The 23,689-nt window shown below is 45.6% G+C and overlaps 1 long non-coding RNA gene across 1 annotated transcript; it reads right to left on the reverse strand.

Moving 5' to 3' along the window:
- Positions 1-7,970: 7,970 nt before the first annotated feature.
- LOC137794266 (uncharacterized) lies at positions 7,971-23,148 on the reverse strand. Its single transcript, XR_011078291.1, has 3 exons — positions 23,096-23,148; positions 22,886-22,974; positions 7,971-8,832 (listed from the first exon to the last, which is right to left on the reverse strand). It is a non-coding gene; the product is annotated as an uncharacterized lncRNA (long non-coding RNA).
- Positions 23,149-23,689: the final 541 nt, after the last annotated feature.

A 23,689-nucleotide genomic window follows, 5' to 3' on the forward strand; every position in this document is an offset into this window, starting at 1 on the left:
ACGTGGTAGTAAACCCCCCGCGCCCTCATCCAGCCTGTTAGTGCCGTTTAAAGCCCCGCTGAAGGAACACATGGAGCTTCCTGCTCTTTCGGAGCCCCGGGGTCACGTCACAACAGGCCCGCACTTGATGGACAATGTTCACCGATGCAACAAACACAAATGGGTATTTGCTTTCCTCCGAGCATCATCCGCCACCTGGCTTTAGTTATGAATCTGGACGGGATTATTCCTGAGAGGATTCACAACCACGACGGCAAAAAAAAAGTCTTTTTATTCTGATTTTTTTTTGACGATTTCCTGATAATTTCTCACACAAGCGATCCGCGTAATGAATTTCTCGGCGGCAGTCAAACGGGCTCTTTGTGCGGCTCCGCCACAGTAGTGAGCGATCACATAACTCGTGTACGTTTTTATTTATATCCCCGTCGCCACTCGTGCCTATGGACGGCGGTAAAAGGCCTCCACTGTCTCCGCCGCCGCAGCTGCATTGGAGCCAGTTGTTCATCATCCGACGTGACTTTTATGGCCGCCGTTCCTACATTTGTTTTTCTAAAAGAGCTCATTGTTTCCCGCGCTGCCCGGAAGGCAGGTTGTGCTTGTGGTCCGCGCCAATAAAACCCTGTGAACGTATTCCCATTCATGGCGATGAGTAACGGCATAATAGGGAGCTGTGTTCACGGGGAACACTTTGACACGCGATGTTTGTGTCTATAAACGCTTAAAGACGTCCCCGTGAGTCTGTGAAGGGGTCTCTTGTGGCGTCGCTGTCCTCTGGACGTGAGGATCCTCAAGTCCACCCGTGGAGGAGGGTCGGGTTCAACATGTGACTCAGACGCCTAAGTCCTCCAGAACTAAAGAAAGCATCTATTTGGGGTCTTTGTGGAAGCGGCTCCAGGTACACGGCTTCTAGATCGTCACGGTACGATGATGTCACTGCACCGGGACCTGAAATCAAACTCCTACAGTGTTTTTAAAATGGTCTTTTATTCGTCTTTTTGTCAAATTCATTCTCAAAACCGATTATTTTTAATCATTTGAGGCAACTTAATTGACTTGTGTGTTGACTATTTGTTGTTTACAAGCTCCACTGCATGGCTTAAAAGGGAAACAAAGGACAGTGTGTTCGTCGTCTTGTTTATTAAGGAATATTGTATTTTTAAACACAAAAAAAAAAGGTTATGACCGAGCGTCTGTTCTATTTCAGCGACTTGTGACCGCGTAACAAATGTGTAACTTCGGGGGGATTTCTGAGGAGTTCCTCCGACACTGAAGCCCCATTGTCACCCGAGAGGGGAAAACACGTTGAATGAATGCGGACCATGTGACCAGAAGTAATGACGAGCGTGACCCATTTCAGCGCGGGGATAATTAGCCATCCGCGGCCACGGGGCGCTGACCTCCGGAGCGCTGCAGGAGGAGGACGGGGAAACCGGGATCTGAAGCGCTCTTTGTCACGAAGGGGAACAAAACCGCCGTCTGACACGCCGCCGCGGCTTCGGTCACGCCTCCGTGGCGTGTGCGATATGTGCGTGTTCCTTTATGATGCATGCGTGTGCGGAGAGGCGAGCGAGCGGCCTCAGATGCTCGGCGCTGATACGGCGCCGTGGAGTCCGGCTGTGGCGCTTTTACGACGGCAAAGAATCAGATTCAACGAGCTCGACAGGAAGGAGAACCTTCCTCCTGCTCTGGCTTTGATTGCGTCATCACTTCAGGCGACGTCTCGAGATAAAGACTCCGATTCGGGGTTTTTCGGGTGTAATCTTGTTTGTTTTTTTTCCCCCGTCGGACGTTTACGAGTTCTCCGTCAAGTCGCGTCAACTTATCACATTCATCCTCCACTCTTATCGCTTCTGTAATCGCGATATTGAAATAGTTTTTGTGATGGAACGACGCGGCGGATTAGAAAGAAAGTCATCCTGCTTCTCACTCGAGCCAAACCTCGAGGCGACGTCTGCCGCCGCAGACCTCTGGAAACGCTTTCAAAACGACAGTTTTAATGCAGGATTTTGACATTTTCAGGGTTTAAATGTGACGTTAACTGATTCCTTCCTGCTGGACTCGTTCCTAACAATAGTTATTCCTTCAATGAGGCCTTTACAATGACCTGAGCTTCAGGATGCGAGCAAACCAAGTCAGGGAAAGCTTGAACCTTTTGGAAACAGTGCGAAAATCCTTCTGCAACAATTTTAAGTCCCAGCATGCCCAATTCAGACAATCTTTTGTCATAAAATACGTAATATTTTTCCATTTTTAAACCGAACGACACAGTTTTTTGACTGAAACTTCTTCCTAACAGGCCAAGACTTTGTTTTATTGTGATGTTTGTTGCAGGTTCTGATTCTTTAGGTCCTAATCTTTCCAAAAAGGTGTCTTATTGACGCTCCAGGAGGCTTTTTTGGGGAATCTGGCTCATATCATGCTGGATGTTCATAGTTACCATCAAAATATATTTTAAAAAGGATTTTTTTGCAGATATACATATTTTTCCCAAGCCTTTGCTGAACAAAAACATACAATAAACACAAGCATTGGTATTAATTTGCGGTTGCTACGATGACTCAAACCCAGGGGAAAGTGGTCTGGAGACTAAACTGGCTCCACAGTTTTCACCGGGTTAAAACAGACTTCATGTCGAGCCGCTCCGGCGCCGCCTTGCACCTCCATCTTTGGTGAAACACGTCGGCGTCTCGTCTCGAGTCGGGAGAAGAGACGAGATTAGGAAAAAACGGAGAACCTGGCGCCGCCGTAAGCGCCCGCGCGCCCGGCTTCCTCGCCGCCGTCTGCGCTGTAAGTCGAGTGGAGTATCGCACCTACCAGGCAGATCGGGAGGAAGAAAAAAACCTCAAACACCGAGTGCCAAGATCTTTATGTGGATTCCCGCACTTCCAAATAGCTTAGGATAATTCTCCGTCTAAGCTAATACCTGGTGAGGAAGTAAAGCCTGAAGGATGGGATTATTTAATATGGCATTTTTTAAATGTGTGACACGCTAATCACATCTCAGAACAGGAATACTTCAACCATTTAACTTTCGTCAAGGGAGGAGAGACGCTTTTTGGGGGGGGGAAGTAAGCCTTCAAAAGAGAGCCTCCACCCTCCTTTCTCCATCCTTCCACCACCTCAAAACTGCAGAAACCTGCTGCAAAAAATGACAATGACACATTGTGGAGGCTCGGAGGGGGAAAGCGAGGCGCGACAGAGACGCCGCGACCTCGGGGAAGTTTTTTATTCCTGTTGTGGTGAAACAGGGACGCGGGGAGTCTTCCTGAAGCATCAATCCTAGACGGCAGACAGAATTACTCCTCTGTGTCACCGATAATGATTCCACAATCCTCACATATACCGGGCGTCTGAATCTCCTGCGGATTTGCAGGATAAAGCCTCCTTCCCTGCCTCCTCTCTCCTCCCTCCTTCCTTCCCGGATTCCCAAAAAGTTGAACAAGGTGACGCGTAGACGAGCTCTTTGACCGGTTTCCAGACGCTCTCGTCTCTCTATCTCCGTCATCTGTCTGCGATCATTAACGGTTCAACATCTGAAGCGTTGCTATTATATCAGCGTTGGGAAAGTTATTAAAACACACGCGCACACACACGCACACACACACACACACGCCCTCTGCCCTCGCGTCTTTAAAAAAAAAAAAAAAAAAAAGGATGGCGCTCCGATAGCGAGGGGCGAGGAAATCAATGAAGGGCCCGAGAAGCAGCCGGTCTGGCAGACTTGACACGCAACAGAGGAAGGTAAATTATTGGAACTTTAATTACTTTGATCCGTCATGCATTGTAGCATTGTGTCAGGGAAGTCAATGCCATGACAGACGCCGAACAAAGGCCAGCGCCGCATTTTCATAACATCTTCACTCCCTTTTTCCTAATGCCTGATTAAAGCCGGGGTGTCGAGGACCAAAAGCCCCCCGGCCCCCCCTCCCCAAGCCTCCTTGGTTGTTTCCTCCCTTCCTTCCTCTCCTCTGCCTCCATGCACTGATTTAGAAACTCATTTTGAAAGCTCTGTTTACCCAACTCATTACTGAAGTCAGGGATTGAATGCCGGGTCTATTATGGGCCTCTGCAACACGGCTTTACAAACAAGCACAATGCGCCGCGCTATCACCATTATCACATTGTACGGCCCGTAATGTATCGCGCTGCTTTGCCACCACATAAATACAAGTCCCCGTGTTTTCAGCTAAATTAAGAAGAGAGATTTCCCCTCCACAATGAAGCCTGCCCTTTTTTCTGAGTGGCCGCACCGGAAAACAATGACGGGGAAAAGAGAAAAAACAACCACAAAGTAAATGAGCAAGAGTGAGAAATTCCTTCTTTTTTTTATTATCATCAAAGGCTGTACGAAATTACTCCTTTTCCCCCTATTTCATGAATATTCTGCCACTTAGCGTTGGGATGAATCTGCAGGATTGTTCTCGGAGCTGATAAATGGCCAGCATGTGTGGTAATTTAGAAGCGCGCATTAATCTCCAATCGTGGCCCGAGAAGGGAATAAATAGGAAGCAGAAAAAAGGTAATTGATATCTAGCAAATGGGCAGAGCCCCTAAAAAAAAAAAAAAGTTATGCAGATATAACTAAGGCGATCATCTGCGTTATTAATTGCACAAACTGCAATATGTGAGCTGAGAGAAGAGTGCTTTGTTTTAATGCTTCATTCATGTGCTAAGTACGATTAAGCAAAACTGTTGTCTTGAGCAAACTGGAGGGAATAGCTCAGAGAAATTGTCATCAAGAAAAAGGAATGCTGCTCTTGACTGGAGTCTTAATTCATTAGCGGATCAGGGATTTGCTTAACTTCAGTCCTAATCATCCACGCGGCATTCCACTGATGGGTTATATTTCTGTCTGAGTGATTTGTATTTTATTGTATTCTGCAGTTGGGGATAATCCGGCACAATGTGACCAAGTGGGCTTTGAGACTCTCAGCTGCAGAGGACAGTGAGGACGTTAGCCGTTAGCCGTTAGCTTCTGTGACTTGTCCACGTCGGCGTGCTGCAGCCAGACGGGCGTCCACACAACCTGGCATGCAGACTCATAAACAAAACACATGTATCTTATTTTTTTTGCATGTATCTCGGGTTGAAAACCCCAAACGCAAGCAGCATTTACTCCATTGCGTGCACCTTTTACTTCCTACACAACAGATTATGATTACACATACGAGACCAAACATGCTCAGCTCAAAGCCTCCACCAGCTGCTTACATGTAACTGCATCGCTAATACAAATCCTGTAATTTAATCCATATTTACTGACAAATCACTAAAAAGAAGTGATTTTTTTCCCCCCCACATAATAAATGTCCTCAAGTGATGTCACGTGAGTCAGCGTCGGTTTGCTGCGGAGACAAAATATTCCACTTAACTCAATATTTGTGCACATGTGCACATGCAGGGCTGCACAGAAGCACGTGCACCAATTGCAATTGTGTGATTTTTCTCTCACACACCCAAAGAAAAATAATCAAAATAGTGGAGAAATTAATTTGCAAATTGCAAAATTTTGCCCTGGTCTGCAGAGCGAACGCGTTTTCCCTGTTGAGAAAGTTCAGAACCCAAACCGCCGCTCGAGTGTGAACATAAAAAAACTTAAAATGTTATGAACCTCAGACAGAGGGGCGGGAAAAAGAAGAAGAAGAAAAAAATCATACTTCTCCCTTAATTTGTATTGATGGCCTGGAAGAAACCAGCATGCTTTGCAGTTCTGAAAGGGGGAAGATGTTTAAGTGGAGATTAATTCAAATTTCTGCTTGCTCAGTACTTGTAAAACTAAAGCAATTTATATTCCTTCTCTTAACGATCCCCCTTTCTCTGATTGCGGTAATGTAATCTAATTGTAATTATGATACTATCTGAATCATGCAGACCTTAACATGATTGGAGCTACTCATTGCATTAAAAACTAATTTTTGAATAATGATGAAAGGAGCACTGGAAAATGTGGAAGTATTACATTTTTTCTTTATCTCTGTTTTGTGGGGGGATCTTGTTCTCGCCCCCTTCGCTCTCCCCCTGCCTCCCCCCAGCCTACAGTCATAGCTCTGGTATAAATGACAAGGAGGAGAGGATGCGAGGAGGTGGGAGGAGGTGCCGCATTGGAAATGGACCACCCCAATTAAACGTATCGGGCTCATCTGTGGCTGCAGGATAGCGAACAAGTTCAGCGTCGTCCCACGAGGTTCAGCTTATCACAGCGCCTCCTACGCCATCTCTCACCCGCCCAGCACCCTGTTCACCTCACCCGAGAGGGTGAGGACGGAGGGGGGAGGGCTTCTCCCGCCGGAGCGATAAGACTGAAGGGAAACAGTCGTACGACGGCCTGAGAGAGTAGCATGGCTGCTGTTAGCTTCTCAGTAAACCACAACAGCACTTCTGCACCCAGTTAGCGCTAACGGGATAGCTACCTGCTCGCCCCCGTTAGCCGTAACCTATTTTTATCAGAATGTGACTCTTGTAAAATCTCATTTGAGGGGCCACAAACCCAAACGAGTGTGGCCCGTTCACAGCGGCGCAGAGGCCGAGGTGAGCGAGAGCTTTCACGCGCTGAAGGTAAAGCGTTTAGCGTATGAAATGAGGCGCTAATGCACGGAGGGGCCGGCCTAATGGACACGGAGACACTGTGAAAGTCCCTGCCGCCGAGGAACAGGTACAAACCGGTGAGATAACGGCTGGAAAAACGGGGGAAAGGGAATCATGTAAAGCTCTGTTCAAGGTGCAGAGCTCCGGCGTTGTGGAGTCCTGCAGGCAGACAGGTCAGCGCCCGCCTCCCTCTGACACACCAAATGCATTCGAAACCACATTCAAAAACCAAAAGTGCTGATAATCAATTGCCGGGAATGTTCCTCCCGACCCCAGCCGGCTCAGGTGCCGCGCGAGCCGCTGAAATGAAACCAGAATCACTCAAAAATAATCTCTTTTCCACGTTCTGTTCCTGATACGCTGTTTTCCTTATATAACTCTACACCAGCGCTCGTTACACATCCCGAGCGCATGATATCATGGCCTGAGCTACAGCCACTCGGGATCATAAAGGCACTTTGCAAAATTGACTATTTTATACTGCTTAACAATCGGGAAAACAATCCATGTTTACTGTGAAAGTCTGCGTACGATTAATGGTGCATTTGAAGAGTGAAAGGCCGGTGAATGAGAGCAGATCTGATGCTTTGTGCGGACCTTTTATCCCACTAGCTACACATGTCACCATGCATCACCTGAGTGGCACCTGACTGGAGCAGCTGCAGCGTGAACGCTGTCACGAGAACTATCTTTAACGTGGCTGAAGGATATGTGACTCTGAGCCCCGCAGCGCTGCAAGTCCATCTGTGCGTGTGTTTCTTCTTCTTCTTCTTCCTCCTCCTCCTCTTCCTCCGTTAACGCACAGCCACACTCGGGCCGTTCAGCCGTGGCAAACACGCACAGATCCCCGGCTAGCTGCCGTCTCCTGATGCCCCGCTTCTGCCACCTGGGTGCTTCAGTGGCTGCGAGGCGAAGATGTGCAGTGTGTGTGTGTGTGTTTGTGTGTGTGTTTGTGTGCTGAGGGCATGAGCCATATTTTCATGGAAAGACTTGAAGCGAACGCTGAGGCCGCCCTGTGTTTGTGTAAGTATGTCAAAGCGAAACAACCTTGCATGTAGAAACTGTCCTCAGATCAGGAAGTGACAGAGTTTACGGAGGAAAGTGCACGTTTTTGAACACATCTTCATGAGTATGCACGTTGTCATTAATCTAGTTTAAAGACATTGTTTAGTCAATAAGCTCCAAATGCAATTGTGCGGCGCTGGTATTGATGCTGTCACGTCTTCTTTGACTGTATATTTGGAAAAATAACATATTGTTTAATATAAACAAATGTCATGTTGGCTGTCAGAAATAACAAAAACTGCAGGTTACAAAACAAAACAAGTAGAAAATGAACTACTGAATCGATAAGGAGAGTGTGTATTTCTTTATCGTGTGTTTACTTCATGTTTTCTCTGTGAAAAAGCATCGCAGCGCTCTTGAAGTGATCCTGCAGAGCAGAGCCCTCCTCAGCCCTGCGACCCGTCCAAAGCTCTGATGTCATCGCTCGTCCTCTACGCACACGGACGCGAGCGTAATCTCCTGCCGCTAGTCGACTGGGAGGAATGAAGCTGAGCCGTAGGTGTAATTTACTGATGATACCAATCTGACCTCATTGTATTTTTCTTAAGTACCCGGGAATTAGTTTCCGAGGAGCCGAGCGGGGAGGTTTTTATCCAGCGTGGAGGGTCACAGGAGAGCCGGAGCCTTGATGAGACGGGATGATCAGGTTCTGTCTCTTAAGTCTCAAGGGGTTCCTCTCTTCTCCGTATTAAAGACTCCCTGATTGGACTCTGGACACCCTGCAGATGTTAGCAGCTGGGCGAGAGAAGAAAAAAAAAGAGGGGGGAGTCTAATAAACGCGGGGCGGCACACATGCACGCCATTACATATGTTCAGCCGGAGAGACACACAAAGGAAGCACCGGCTATTTCATGTCGATGATTAAAAGAATCTAAACATCGGTTTGCATGAAGAGACAATATTTGCAGCTTTGAGGAAGACGTGTTCGCAGGAAGGCCTGTGATGAACGGAGAACAATTAAAAGTGAGTTTGGGGAGGAGGGGGAGTTGATTCATGTGCAGCCGGCGGAGCAGTCAGGAGGTGAAGCAGCATCCCTCCTCCTCCACACGTCAGGAACCTTTGCCCCCCCGCGGCTGCAGGAGGACACACTTCACCCTATAGGTAGACCTTCTCCAGCGCCGCCGCCTCCTGATTGGCTGACGGGCTTCTCCACTGGCTGTCAACCGCCTCCCTTAAGGGAACCTGGCAGATCTCAAGGAGAAGAAGGGGAAAGGAAAAGGGAAAAAAAAAAAAAAATCAATTTTAAGCTCACATGCCCCACTGGGTGCCAAAGCCACTTCGGGGATTGTGAAGGATGCCGGAGTTGACAGGGTTTGACTTCCAGAGGTAGAGAGGTGACAAACTCCATCACGGGGAGAGGGCCGACCTGTTCTCGGGGACGGCTGACCCGCCGGCGTATTGGACCTATCTGTCTCTCGGCGGCCGGCGTATAGGTACCACGGGGGGAATGAGGGAAAGTTGTTACTGGGAGAAGAAAGAGACTGTAGCATGGCGAGGAAAAAAAAAGAGAAAGTGGCAGAATTCAGGGGTGTAAATGATGAATTACTTTTCATCAAGTGAAGGGAAACATGCTCCGGAACAATCCAGAAAGACTCTGACCTCGTGCTTCAGAGCAGCCAATATCTTCATTCAAGAAGACAACCATGAAATTACACAGAAAATGGGATTGTCATGAGCGGGGCCCTTGAAAAAGCTCGGCGTACAGTCATTACGGGGAGGGGAGAAAGAGCCTTCATCCACACGTCATACCCCGAAAGAGAAGGGTGCGTCCGCGGGGACGGCCGAGAGGGTCGCCGTAATGGAAAGAGGGATTCTGCTGCAGTTTACTCCTCGTCCGGTGTTTTATTCGCGTCCAAGGAGGAAGAGGAGGAAGAGGAGAGTTAACAAATGTTGGCGAGGCGGTGTAATTAAAGAGAGGCAGCGTTTCCTCTCACGTGTGAGAAATCACACAGAAAGAAAAGAGAAAGGTTTGTGAGCAGATGCGTGCACGCCCGACACGCCGAACACGCCCAACACGAAGCCTAACGAGCAATCAAATGATAATTAGAAGGACGGAGAAGAGGAAATATGAGCGAGGCTTTGAATACAAGATGTTCAGGTTCACCTCAGAAACAAGTCGGAGGAAGTTTAGAAAACCAGTTTTACAGGATGTTGGATCTCTTACTTTATTGGGAAGATTTTATGCCTATTTTAATGAATTTTAATGATTTTTGAATCTTAATTATAGTGTATATATATATGTATTAATATATATATATATATATATATATATATGTACATACAGTGTGTGTATATATATATAAATACATATATATTAATACATATATTAACATAAATACATGTGTATATATATATACACATGTATACAGTATATATATGTATAATTATATTAATGAATATATATATATTAACATAAATTAATGTATATATACACACATAATTAAATATATGTGCATATATAACTATATACATACATATGTATATATAGTTATGAATACATATGTATACATATTTATAGTAATTATATATATACATATGTATACATATTTATAGTAATTATATATATATATATATATATATATATATATATATATATATATATATATATATATATATATATATATATATATAAATAATTAGTTAATTAACACCTGAATTATTTTCTAAAAATGAATTAGATCTTTTTTTCTTTGCAGAAACGAGCTGAAAGAGTAAATAAAAATAAATATATTATAAGTGCAGTTCTCTGTGCATCGCGTCACAGGAGTCAAAGTATGAAAATAATAATGCAGAATGTTTTCAAAGAGAAGAAATGATCAGAATTGGTCTTTAAATCTTGTGACAGGATGCTGGTCGTGCTCGTACAGGTGAGCTACACACCGTCACTCAGGAGCTCTGCATGAACAACACGTGCATTGAACCCTCTCCGTGCTGGGAAGACTGGCAGAGCTGCTGGTTTGCAGTGGGAGGCCGTCTCCAAACCCTCCTCCCAGAATGCCGTCTGTGCTCTCAAAGCAGGGAATTAACGAGACGGAGACAAGAAAAAGAAATAGAAGCGATGTGTCCGTGGAAAGTGTTTTGAAGGATCTGTAATTTTCAAAGTGCTCTGCATTTAAATGTCCCTTTTATTCCTAAACAGCCTTAAGACACTTTTCAAAGTGCTCGATTCACATAATTAGATGGGGCCAACAGATGACTCGCTCGCTGCGCCACGCCGCCATTAGAAAGGGGGTCATTCTCTCTGCAGAGCGGCTACTGTTCTCACTTGTCATTAATTTGCCACTTCAAAGCAGCGAGAGCATGTGACACCGGCGACAAATGAAATAAGTTTCACTTATCTCAAACAGCCGCCATTACGGCTGCAAACTTTTCAACTCCAATCACACGCCCGCTCCGGTTTTAAGACGGCTTGTCAGGCGGAGAGGAGGAGAAAAAATAAAAGAAGAAGAAGAAGAAATAACTGGTATCGTCCTCTCTGCTCCGTCTGCACCGAAGTGTGTGAGTTCATTTCATAGCCGGCAGACGAAGAAGAGAAACACCTCACACTCGTATTTCAAACTTCTGTCAAAGCCAAGACGCTCACGCTTTGATTCTTTTTATTCAGTTTTATTTTATCCTCCCTCACGAGGAGAAACGGGGCTTAAAGCGAGCGTCTCTGCGAAGACATCGCGGAGCGACGGCGACCTGATCGGAGAGAACGATGAACGCGAGTAGAGGCGGACTCATTGAGTCATCAACATGCAAATTATTACAGTCTGTTTACACTATAAGATGTGTTAATTATCAGTCAATGCATTACCGTAAAAGTCGTGTTATAAGCCGTTGTAACACGACTGTTACAACGGCTGTAGCCAGTTAGCGCTTTCGCTAGCTCCCCGCTGCTTCTGCCTGCTAGCAGCAGCGCTAGCTGGCTACATCGGGGACAACTACCAAAGGTAGTAGCGGCTTACAACCGGACTTTTACGGTACATTTGCACGTGGAAAAGACCCAGAAAATAACTTTAACCTTCGACCTTCAGCTCCATTAACACACCATGTGTGCGTTCTTTCCGCGGTTCAACGCATGCAAGTGTTTCTGTGTCTCTTGCAGTGGTTTTATTTTACTTCAATGCCTCTCTGTCTCTGAATAACCGCTTTCGCACACATAGCTCTTTGTCGGCGGGCTGCGCGCTCGAGTCCCGCCAAGGTTTCCTCTTTCCTACCTCCGGGATTGTTTGAAACGCTATCAAAGGGCTGGCGTCTCCATCAAAGAGGTGAACTTTAAAGGGTTCCACCTTTTCTTCCTCCTTTAATCTGGCAGGGGTTTGGCAGTCAAAGGTAAATAAGTGTGAAATGGGACATGTGTTTTCCATCCTCTCCCTTTGTCGCACATGTTCTCCTCTCCCAGTGATTAACATTCCACCTACTCCAGGTCCCCTCTCTTGGCGATGCGCGAGGCCTCGTGCCGGTCCGCCTGCCAAAAAACGCTCCCCGGCCACCTGGAAGCGCGGCTGCTTTTCAAAAGCCGACGCTTCCTGTCCATCTGAAATCCATTGAGCCGATCAGAAGCCCCCCCAACGCGCGGGACGACAAGACTCCGCCGCATATATTTACTCTGGAAGCCTTTCGCTCGTCCTGATCGACTGTTTATTGCTCTTCATTAGACGCCGGTGATTATTTGAATAACACGCCGACAGAGACGACCGCTCGAGAACGTCACGAGACGGGGGAAGCGAAACCAAACGGATAAACAAAATGTACTGTTGAGTCACGAGGAGCGTCTTACGCCTCATGTCTTCACGCTCAGGACGGAGCGCCAGCCGGCTCGGGGTTTCCCTCGCCGCCGGCCGCCAGCTGAGCCTTTGGGCCTCTGATGTTGGCAGCGCCGGCGTTTACCTTCCGCCCCAAAAGGTTCAAGAGACGTGCCGCCGAAGGGCCTTCGAGGAAGCCGATCTCCCAGCTACCGCCGCCCCTGTTTGTTTGCTTCTTCTTGTTTGCTTTGGCACAACCCAAATAACCGACGCCGATGAGATTGTTACGGCACGCCGGCGGCCGTCAAGTCGTCTTTTGAGGGCTCCAGAAGAGACTTTGCTCTTGTAACAGTTTGACAAATCTTTTCCACATGCAGGCGGGTAAAAAACACACATATATCTGAAACAATTTGTTCCGTTTGGACGACTTAACACACACCTAAATCTGTGTAGAAATCAATCAAGCCGTCGTCCATTTTGTTTGTTTTTTAACGATGCAAATCTCCCCCCTTTTTTTTTTTTGGACGGAAGCCGCTCGCTCGTCCTTGAGAAGGATTCAGGAGCCGCTCGGGTCGTTATTTTAAATCACGGCCTCGTTCTCTTGCAGTCGCTCTTCACCTCCGTGTTTTGAGTCCTTGTACCTTGGCAGTGGGGTCCGACCATATGGCAGAACTAAGTGTCGATTATCAACCCGTCTCATATATCACACGCATATCCGATAAAGCCGGATATTCATCACTCGTGTAGCACTTTTTTTCTCTCCCTCTCCACTCTCTCTGTTAAGTAATGACAGATGAACAGCCTACCTACAGATCCGCTGATCCAGAAATATCAAATGTGTTGTTATCGCCGTGCCAATCGTCTGTCTTTTTTGTCATTGAGTCGCAAATGTTGCACGCTGGTTGCAGAAGTCTCGCATTTGACGCCTTTTGCATCATTTTTTTGTTTGATGGGACGCCGTCACGGTACCTTGCGAACAGATTCCTGCAGGATAATCCCTAAAAAAATGTTTTAAATATAAAGAAATAGCTGGATTGAACTAATAACTTGTATTTTTTTGCCACAGAAATGTTTAAAAAAATACATACACTAATTATTTAGTCAATCATTCGATCACTGTTATTCAATTCATTGTATTTCTATAGAAATAAAGTAACTACAGCGACATTTTAGCATTTTATTCTAGGTGAGAGAAGGTTTTCCTGTTTTCAGATGTTCCTCATTTCATGTTTCCAAATATAATCTAAAATATGCAACAGCCTCAGCATGGAGATGAGAGCATACATTATCATCTGTCATGTCATGATGATCAAACAGCTTAATGAGTGACATAGATATGATGATTACCTATGTGCCCGTCTTTGTACGGCTGCAGAAAGGCTGCGTTATTAATGCAGTACTTAATTAGTCATAATTTTATACAACTAATTTACTCAGGACGCATTAAATAAACATAGATGTCTAATTAGAATATTGCGTTAAACTTGTTGGATGCCGTGTGCACACACACACACACACACACACACACACACACACACACACACACACACACACAAGTTCATTATCAGCCGAATACCTCCGCTGCCTTGAGCAGAATAGAGCCGGAGCGATTTGCATGCACAAATACTCACACATGTTGTGCGTCTGCGTTCTATACTTTAACACACACGTGGAGAATAAGCTCTAATTCTTAGATAAGCAGGAGAGGAAGCAACGCTGTCGAGGTCAAAGGTTAAATCCACACGGCCGCGACGACAGATGTCGGTGTGTTTTGTGTTTTTAAGCTGAACAAGCGTCAGTGTTTACATTTATTTATGCTTTCTCGTGCCGTTAACGTCGTTATTACACTTGCTTTTATCCACAGAGAGGAATAAATATTAATCGGGTGATTTTCTCGGTCGGTGTTGTTGATTAAAGATGTATAAACGACACATAATGTGGATTTAAAAGGACATAATGTAGCTGAAATATATATCAGACACCAGCGTAACTTGTATACAATAAGAAGTTTGCTTGTGTTTGTCGTGGTTGAGACACGAAACAGACACACAAACAGATCAAGTTTCTTATAATCTTTCTACCAGAAGAAATTCAAATGACAGTTGCAGACGATATCACTGGTTTGTGGTCATTTAGAAATGGTTTTACACAGAGCAACTGTGAAACGTGGTGCTCAGAACGCGTCAAAATAAAACTAATATTTGAAAGTTGTATCTAGAGTGCAGCTTGAGACGATGCTACGACTCAACGTAGAAACACATTCATACGTGCTGAGGCGGCCGTCCACCTCGAGTGGAGCTGGTGTTCTGCAGCCTGCAGCTGCTACCAGCAGCTAGCATGTAGCATTCACCAGCAGCCAGCACGTAGCATCCAGCAGCAGCCAGCACGTAGCATCCAGCAGCAGCCAGCACGTAGCATCCACTAGCAGCCATCAGGTAGCATCCACTAACAGGTAGCATCCACCAGCAGCCAGCACGTAGCATCCAGCAGCAGCTAGCAGGTAGCATCCAGCAGCAGCCAGCACATAGCATCCAGCAGCAGCCAGCAGGCAGCAGGTAGCAGCCGGCTGCTTGCTGCCTGCTGCCTGCCGGCCGCGGCGCAGACGAGCAGTAGGACGGAGCATTAATGAAACGTTAATGGCTGAATTAAGACTGAAAACAACCAATCTAGCCTGGACTCCTGCGCGATCCCATTAGCATCTGCGCTGCGCCACGCTGGGGCAAAAAACGACAACACTACTCACCCCCCCCCCCCTCTCCTGCCGCCAGCGCTCCATCCAGGGGCCGGCGGCCCGTGCAGGTAGAGCGCCGACCATCTGCCTGACCTCTGCTCGGCGGACGCCGGGAGGGCGTCAACAAACCATTTGCAAAAGGAAACGGGGCGGCGGGCGACGCGCCTCGGCCTCCGTGATGGATGAAGTGACATTAAGGGCGATCTCGGCCGGCCGCCATGTTGTTTTCATGCAGGAGTTTGTTTGCGTCGCCGTGTTGCTCTCGTTGGACCAAACCGAATATCTGTTAATTATCTGCCATCATCCTGACTTTAACGCGTTTACGTGCTTCCCCTCAGACCGGTCGTGCATTTAAAAGTCGGCCTTCGGGGCTTTTTTTTGTGACATCCATCTTCGGCGACGGCGACCTTTGGACTCCTGTCTCTTTAAGAATTAACCGAGAGGTCAGCGCCCGTCTCCCGTCCGTCTGCATGAGCGTCGCTCAAGATCACTCGGGTTAAATCTTGATTTGGATTTTATTTAATTACGAGTATATGAATGCATGTCTTGCTTTGCGGTAATGCTGTTATTCTACATCACGGGAAGTGTAATTGAGACCACACAGGGCATTACAGGGCAGCATTACGGCTGAGGAGCTGAGTGATGTGTCTGCGCTCCACGCGCTGCTCCCTGTTTCTTAATTAGAAACTTAGATCACAGCGTCGGGCCGAGAATCACACTCGCGCGTTTCCTTTTGCGTCTGGAGGAGGAGGGGACGGTCAATACGTCCGCTCACAAACATCCACAGATACTTTATGGTGCAGAAGAGGAAAAAACAGAAAAACCTGAGGAAGATACATTAGAGCTCTTAACCTGGTAATGCTCTCTAATTGGGGGAAGCTGTAATCGGTTTAAGCATTAATCAGATTTCAGCCGGTTGTGGTTAAGTGTTGTGCGAATGCGAGGTTTCCTGTCGAAGTATGAAAAGAGTTTTTGTCGGAAAATAAATGTGTTTGTGCCGCCGGGGGCCCTCTGGAGCTCATTATGTGATCATGATGTCTTAGATTCAATGACCAAACATGCACTTAGTGATAGTAATGCTCGCGCCGCACGCTGTGGGAGATCCGTCTCTGCGAGCGGGAGTTCGGGGGTTTCATCCTCGTGTTCCACCTTATACATCACGCTGAGTTTATTGACATCGCGGGTTAGATTGGAATATCCGTTACGGTAATCTCTTTAAAGTCAGCGGGCGGAGGCGGAGGGCTGGTCGCGTGACATCACAGGGGGTTCGCTCAGGTCGCTTTTCAGGTGTTGAAGTCGGAGAGCGGGAAGCTGGAGGAATGTGAAGCATTGTGAAAGTCCCTCGTGCGTGAAAACACATTTTTGTGCAATAATACGTCCGTTAATCAAAGCTATCCTTCACAGAGATACTCTTAACATATGTTATGTATTAAATTACAGTGTATAAATACAGTTGCAATAAGAAAATACAACTTGTTATTATTTTTTTGCAAAATATTTATTTTTATTTTCTGTGCACTATCATAATTCAATACACCACTAACACATATATGAATTTATTATCTATGTTCACAAGAGTTTTCTGCACGTTATACCTTTTTAAATTATTCAAATAGGCCTTGTGTTTGAGGAGATAATCTGAATTTAGTACGGGGATTTAGTACGGGGATATACACCATTCGGATTTTCAGGAAAGCCCTCTTAACAAAGCAGTTTTTTTATGGTTTTAATGTTTTTTTTTTACTGCAATATAAAAGTCCTGCACCTCTTTAGAAACATCACAATCATGACTAAAAGTAAAGAGAACTAGATCACGTCTTTAGTGCAGAATGACACAGTCATGACCATGAAAACACCATTTACATTTTAACAGCCTCTACCTGCAGCCGCTCTGTTACAGAGCTGATCATGACTTCCTATTTGCACCGAGGAGCTCAAGACTTCAATGCTTTTCACAAGATATAGTCAAATTTAACCAGCTTGGGTTTTAAATCAGCATTTATTGATGAGGTATCCCCATTTTAGGCCTTTTCTGACATTTATGATGTGTTCAAAGACCCTCGTTTTTACAGCTTTTTGCTTTAATAAGCAGTTAAGTTTGGCAATGGTTGAAAAACAAACATGCTTTTCTAATCCGCTCGTGGATTTTGAAGTTCACATAGATGTAAACATGATAAACTACTCATGCAAAGTTGGAAGCGTTTGTCTATAACACCATTTGAACTAGTTGGCCGAGATCAAAGCCCGGCGGTTTGAACCCTTCAATGCTTTTGTTATCTCAAAGTAGTTGTTGAGTGACATAAATTGGCTTTCTGACCATCAGCCGTCGGGTTTTAAGTCGTCCAATGAGAGGATTTCATCCCGCAGAGCCTCCGAGTCGGCCATCTTGTGCGGTACGGCACGCTCGCGTGAGGAATCGAACTCGTGAAAGACGTGACCCTCGAAAAAAAAAAAGGAGGGATGTTTTTTTTGTTTGTTTGCATAATGCAGAAAGCGTGTAAATATGAAAGCAGCTTTCACTATTGTTGAAATCCACAGGCAGTGACTGCCAGCGTGCACAGCGGTATAATAGATGTAACGCCGCCACGGCTTTCAGAAAACAAGACCTGGGGAGAGAGGAGGGGAGGAGGAGAGGGGGGGAGAGAAATCATATAGATGGAGAAGAAGAAGAAAAGGTTGTCACCTTCACCTTGCGTACTTGTCATCCGCCCAGCGTCAGGTCATTAAATTCACATTAGGCGTCTCTGAGGGACCTTCGGATGCTGTTAGTGCACCTAGAGCTGTGTGGCAGTAAAAAGAATCACAACTTGCTGCTCTTCTCGATGGGGGGAAACACACATGAAGGCAGCTATGCGGCACTTTGCATCCTGACGCTGGATCATTATGCTCTCTCATGTCGGGGCTTTTTTTCCCTTTTCTTCCCGGGGTCGATAATGGAGACCCCGGGCACAGCGGGGACGACGGCCATGTCCATTTGTTCGTCCCCAGGAGGACGGGGGGGGGGGGGGGGGAGCTGGATCCGAGTCAAAGTTTTTGAGATCGCCGCCACTGAGACGGCATTAACTCTCTGCGTCTCCTGGGCTCGGGCCGCCTGAATCATTTATTAACGGGGGAAACCCGCGACGGACGTCTCAAAATGTCGGATCGCGTTACGCCCCGTGTCCTCGGATCATCCACGGGAACGACGACAACAGAGAGGAAGGTAGGCGGGGCGGCACTTTGTCATGTGGAGCGCTAACGCACACGTCTGTCACCGCTGTGAGGCGGGAAAGAAACCACAGAGAACCAGCAGAACCAGCACGTTATGGTTTAATGGTTATTTATATTGATCCAAGGTTACATTTATGTGTTGCATCCAGGGAAAAAAACACTTTATCAACCAACTGCATTTATAAATAGATAGATTGGATCATTGCAACATGATTTCTGCAGGAAAACAATAATATTTCATTATAATACTGAATACTACATTACAAGCTTTTTTACTGGCCAGAGAGGATGCAAACTAACACATATAAATCAGAATACTCTCATTTGAAATGACCTTTAATTAAAAGGTGAAACACAACTGCATAACTCCATGAATACAGAATATGCCATGTTACGCCTGCAGAAGTCTAAGTCTCACATTTTATGATGAAGAATCAATTTAAAAGAAGATAACATGTGTATTTCTTCTATTATTTAGAGTTATTATGATGAGTGACTATTGGCTCCGCCCACTGAGATTGAACCAAACCAATGAGATCACGTCTTCCTCACCGGATTAGAACCAGCGACGCTTTGTTTTGCTGCATTAAATGATTCTACATTTCTGTGATGACTGGATGATTATTCGTGGGAGGCGTTTGGGCGGCGCGATGACCTTCCACGTGTTCATCTGGCCACGTCTGACATTGGCCACCGCCATTTGCCCGCATATTATTGTTTATGAACGGGCGCTCGGGGGGGTTTATAGGTTGCTGTTGGACGGACAGCTGCTGTGTTTGGCGGCTGACCAGAGGCCTAATAACTACGGCGGGGAGAGAGGGACATTACCTGCGAGCAGCTGCCATGCGGTCGCCCGACGATAACCGTCCAAATGTGAACGCAGCCACTAATAATGATTTGAGCTGAAGCGTTCGTAACCTCTGGTCGCGTGTCTGCAGATGGATGCACACCACAGATGAGGAATGCATGTTCTCCACGTCACTGAGATCTCATAGTTTGGTGCAGAAGTCTTAACCCTCCTCCTGTGTTCGGGTCAGCACCGACCCGCTTTAGTTTGTTAAATGCATAAAAGAACCACGTAAATTAGGTTGTTATTAGGCTTTTTGACTTTGTCAGAAATCTCTATTTCAACTAAAATGTATTTTAAAAATGTGTTTTAATATCCCTCAGTAATAGTCAGGTAACACAACAGCTTTTTATTTATTTATATGATTCTCTTGAGGTTAATGTTAACCTTTTTTTTATTAAATTGGGGGGTTTCCTGACAAAGAAAAAGCACCAAAAATATTAAAACATACAGCAGTATGTTTATGGATAAGGAAGCCTAACAAGGTCACCAAGAGATGAGGAACAACTTGACGATAGATCTTAGTTTTAGTGTATTTTACAGCTGAAAACCAACCCACTAACACAAGAGATGCTAACAGAAAGCTAACACAAGAGATGCTAACAGAAAGCTAGCACAAGAGGAGGGTTTTAAGCAAAGCTCTGGACTAAACTTTATCTGATTGCAGAGATTCAGACAGAGCTCCTCTCGGCTGCCGCTCGTGTCAAACGCTCAGCGTATTGGTTTTATCCCTTTTGCTTCTCATTCCTCATCTTTACACATGAGTTGATCGCAGCGGTCCCTCCTCCCTCCCTCCTCCTGCAGACAGCTGTGAAAACAGTGTGGAATCTGTGCAACCCGGCGGAGCAACCAGCTCCTTTGCCGTCTCCTCTGATTTTAACCAGATTTTCCAGGGATATTAGAGGAAACAAAAGACGCTGCACCGTTCAAAAGATAACTTTGATGCCGGATCCCCTCCGCTCCAAGGCAGAGGGGGACATCTTGGACGGTTTCCTCACGTTTCAAAGTGAGGTGACACTTAAGTGGTCCATAAATTTGCATTTGTTGTCGCCGTCTTTAACATACATAATCAGAAACCTCGGTTAAGATGTGGAGATGTGGAACCGAGGAGATCGCATGCTCCTCACGATAAGACTCCTGCCAAACGGCTCCGGCGGAAAGAATTTAAACTTTCTCCTTTTAGCTCCATGAAAACCAAAAAAAAGCAGCAATTTTTTTTTACCAGCGTGCGACATCTGTACAGATAGATGTGAGGCATTTGTCACAGTGACATTGATGCAGAGGCATAATAATATAGTATAGACACAGCATGCCTGAAGACCAACAGGAATCCAGCTCAGCCGCTGCTTTTAAAGTCGAACAATTAACGAAATAAAGTAGAGGCGAGACGCCTCGACGAGTGCAAAGCAGCCCTGCAAAAGATTCAGAATTATTATTATTTTTTAAGTTTTCATGCTAATTATGCTCAGAAAAGTGCATTTTCTTCCTGCGATCGCAAGTTGTGAAGGTGTTGCTTGCTCGTCCCTTCGAATTCTGCAATTAGTGCCGCGGCTGTTGCTGTGTCATGTATTTGTGTAACTTGCTTTTGTCGAGTTTGTGCAAAACAATACAAGGCAAATGTATTAATGACGTTAAAGCACGGTGTGTTTTCTGCTCCGTGCAACTGGATTTATAAGAAACCAGGAAAGGATTTGATGTGTTTTCAGTTTTTCTGTCTTTGTGGTTTAGAGTTTTTCTTTGTGAACTTCATCTTTCTCTTCTCTCGTTTGGCCTTTGCATCTCCTGCACTCGCTAGCTTATACGCGTTAGCCTCGGTAGCTTCAAGACGCCAATGATACCGATGCGGGCATCAGGTTGTAACCACAAAATGTGTTGTGTTACAAAGAACGTTTAAGTTGAGCTTAATATGATGAAAGCGGTTTTCATTTCTTAATTCTTTAAAGAATAAATGACATAACGGTGTCATAGCATGTGTTTAATGCGCTCACTTGAGGGCAGTGACATGTGCCAGTGTAGAGGGTTTATTCCACATATTTAGTGTGCATATACTGTCCCAGTTTGTTGCATACACGCACATCTACACACAAATAAATTCCTGTAAATGCATTGCAGCAGGTGAATAATGTGATGAAGTCAGCGGTCTGCAGGAACGCAGCAGTCACTCCTCGATAAGAAACCTCCTTAAATAAGCACGAGCTGAGAGAAAGATGTCAAAATACACACTGCTCCCTCCCGGCTGCTGGACGGGCGCAGGCCTCGTTTTATTCCAGCCCATGTATAAAACACAATGTGGGAATAGGTTCCACTGATCTATCCCATCTAATATGCGACTTTCTCTCCTTTTTTTCCCTTACTCCTTTTCTTTTTTTTTGCTCATAAGTTGCAAATGGCTTCATTAAAACAAAAGCGCGACCATAGGGAGCACATAAAACATGCTGCTGCTACCTAATATGGTATTTATGACCAGGGCTAAATGTAGAGTGAATTAAACTTTAAAGGATTGCAGTCAGGTAGACTCGCCGACGTTTGTGGAGGAATGTCCATTAAGGAGATGAAAGAAGAGGGGTGTGTGTGTGTGTGTGTGTGTGTGTGTGTGTGGTGGAGTGTTATTCCCCCATGGCCGCCGGTGGAGCGTCAGCTACTCAGCCAGACGGCTGGCTGGACCCAGACACCTTACGACCGCATGTGAAATGAAAAATCGACTGACTGTTTGGCCCAGGAGCCCCGGCCTCCTGTATTTACAGAAATAATTAAAACGTAATATCATCAAAAGTGACTTCTCCCTCTCCCCTCGCTGGAATCTCCTTGTTCCCGTTGCCTCGCTCTCCGTGAAAAGAAGTTTTCATCTGCCGGAGAAAATAAACCAATTAACGGCCGATGCGGCCGAGACGCGACAAACGGAGGTTTTATGTCGAGCGAGGCGTGATGCAGAATGCTTATTAGAGGACAGGTCTAGGTCTAAATAATCACTACACACCCGTGGAACCAATTCTCCATCCATCAGCTGCTGGATTTCCCAGTGGGGACGCACACAGGAACAAAGGCCTCGTCAGCTGCTCCGGAGGCCGCAGCCGCAGCCGACACGCAAACAAGCTGCGATACAAAGTAAAAGTACAAGTTTCTAGGTTCTTTGGTTCGGAGGACGCATCGTGTGCCTCAACACACTGAAGCGCTGAGCCTTATGGGAAAAGTTCAGCAAGCATCAACCGGCTACAGGGCGCTTAAGCTGGTTTTATAACTCTGATGATGCATGAACGTCAGTGGCCGTGGTTTTTGTCAATACGCCTGCATATTAATAAAACAACAACATGATGCAGCATGATTTGCACAAGACTGAAACCTCTTCACGAGAACGTTTTCCTTCACAATAAAAGCCCCAGAACATTACTTCCTCAGAATCTTTTTTTTTTCCTATTAATGTTTAAACATGCAATATAATAGTTTACAGTCAAAACAGGTCAAAATAATCCAAGAAAACTGCAGCACTCAAACACTGCACACACAAGAGCACGAGCCAGAACAAATTATATTAACTACTGTACAATTCGGCAACTTTTATTTTCTCAACTTTGAACCTGCGCAGCTAACCTAGCCAAGCTGCGCAGAGGCTGCTAAGCTAGGTTAGCTGCGCAGTGACAGCTAGGCTAGGTTAGCTGCGCCATGGAGGCAGTGAGGTAAACAACAACACAAAAAGCCTAAAAAAAACAGTTAACTCACCCAATGTTGTTCACTTAATAGAGACACAGTCCATCCTCCTCTATGATGACAGGTAAGAAGTGCTTTTCATGGACGCCAGTGATGATCCCCTACATGAAAAAAAAGGCATAACGTGAATTCAAGTCCAGTTCATCAATAAAAATGTGTTGGAAAAAAATAAAACAATATCAAAAGAAATGAGCCATGGAGTGTTAAAACAGTAAACATAACTTGTCTGATGTTCCAGCATCTTCTTAATCCAGCTCGGTAGCTTTCTGTTGTTGACAGAAGTCATGCTGGCACATTGACCAATCACAGCGCATGTTCATGGTCACGCGGGCCCTGCGACCAATCACAACGTCCACAATGATAGCAGGTACTAACGCTAGCTAGCTGGCCGTTAGCATGCTGTTTAACGCAGTACTCTAGCGTAGAGAAACAACAGGTGAGATCTCATTGGATGAGCGCTTCGTAACTAGCTGTCAATCAAGCCGAGCTGAGGAGCAGGAGACAGGAGCGGACGTGACGACATAAGATAATATGGACGCGTGAACGTTGACGCATGAATGGTGAAGCATGAACATAATATATATTTTGTTACTGCAGCACTAAAGAGATGGAGTTTTTACTGTCAAGAGATCAGTTTTAACATTTTTCATTTGTGCTTTTTGTGGTGTTATTTCAATTTGTGTGTGTATATTTTTGTATTTTGTTGGCCCATCCAATTTGACCATATTGCATAACACAATAATAAAAAATATCATTTTCATCACTATAACAAAAGCATTCGATTCATCACATTATCTCAATGGCAGGCACACTTTG

This window comes from Clinocottus analis, unplaced genomic scaffold (assembly GCF_023055335.1).
Source record: "Clinocottus analis isolate CAN_PGR_092001 unplaced genomic scaffold, fCliAna1.0.p SCAF_24, whole genome shotgun sequence".
NCBI lineage: Eukaryota > Metazoa > Chordata > Actinopteri > Perciformes > Cottidae > Clinocottus > Clinocottus analis.